Here is a 1,339-nt window from a genome sequence, read left to right as displayed (position 1 = left end):
GGGGCTAAGACAAGGAGGGGGTGACAGGAGGGCGGGGTTGCAGTGGGGGTGAATCAAGGGGGGGATAAACTCATGGGGGGTGTCTTGAGGTTAGAAAACACAGGCAGTCCTCGACTTACGACCGCTCGTTTAGTGACCGAAGTGACAGCGCCGCCGACCAAAGCGACCTTAAGGACCGTTTGGCACACCGTCGCAGCATCCCCGTGGTCGCCTGATCAAAATTCGGACGCTTTCGGCAACTGACTCGGATTTACGACTGTCGCAGCGTCCCCCGGCGTCCGTTCTCGAGTTCCAACCGTTCATTTCGTTCCAAGTTACGACGGCACGGAAAAAAGTGACTTATGACCGTTTTTCGCAGTTGCAACCTTTCGCAGCCACGTGAACCAAATTCAGACGCTTGGCAACTGACTCGTACTTACGACGGTCGCAACGTCCCGGGGTCACGGGGAAGACCCAGATTCAATTAACGACCGTGGGACGCGCTCCACCACCGCCGTGGCTCGCTTAACAACGGGGGCAAGAACGGTCGCAAAATGGGGCAAAGCTGACTTCACAACTGTCTGGCTTAGCAGTGGAAATGTTGGGCTCGGTCATAAGTTGAGGACTACCGGTAGATGACCTTTGGGAGCCTCTCCTGATAACCGAAAGTGACGGGAGACGGAGAAAAGCCAGCCTAAATTGGAATGATTAAGTTTATGTACCCCCTTTACAGATAGTCCTTGACTTACGCCCGCAAGGGAGCCCAACGTTTCTGTTGTTAAGTGAGACATTTTTAACCCCATTTTACGACCTTTCTTGCCACAGTGGTTAAGGGAACCACTGCATTTGTTAGTATCCCGGTTGTTAGGTGAATCTGGCTTTCTCCATTGACTTTGCTTTTCAAAAGGTCGCAAAAGAGGGACACTGCAACTGTCATAAGTACGAGTCAGTTTCCAAGCGTCTGAATTTGGTTCACCTGATCATGGGAATGCTACAAAGGTGGTAACTGAAAAACAGTGATAAATCACTTTTTTCAATGCTATTGTAACTTGAACTAAATTAACTGTTGTAACTCAAGGACGATCTGCATTTAGTGTCCCAAAGGTCCTTTATCCAAAAAGCAGTGGGACTTTCTTTTTCAGTTCTGCTTCTTGGCTGAGAAGCGAAACATTTTCAAGGAAAAAAAAGGAGAAAATCTAGTTGTGTTTTGGGGGGAAAAAAGCATGTTTGAGATGTAAATTGAGGATGACCTGTATATATATATATATTCCTCTTTGCAGGAGATGGGTGGTTCAGAAATACGAAAAAATAAATAAATGGTTATTATTTTCAAAAGAGACCTGACCAGATTTAGCAGGCC

This window comes from Protobothrops mucrosquamatus, unplaced genomic scaffold, assembly GCF_001527695.2.
Source record: "Protobothrops mucrosquamatus isolate PMUCROS unplaced genomic scaffold, P.Mucros_1.0 scaffold4002, whole genome shotgun sequence".
Lineage (NCBI taxonomy): Eukaryota > Metazoa > Chordata > Lepidosauria > Squamata > Viperidae > Protobothrops > Protobothrops mucrosquamatus.
Note: the sequence above shows the minus strand (reverse complement) of the source record.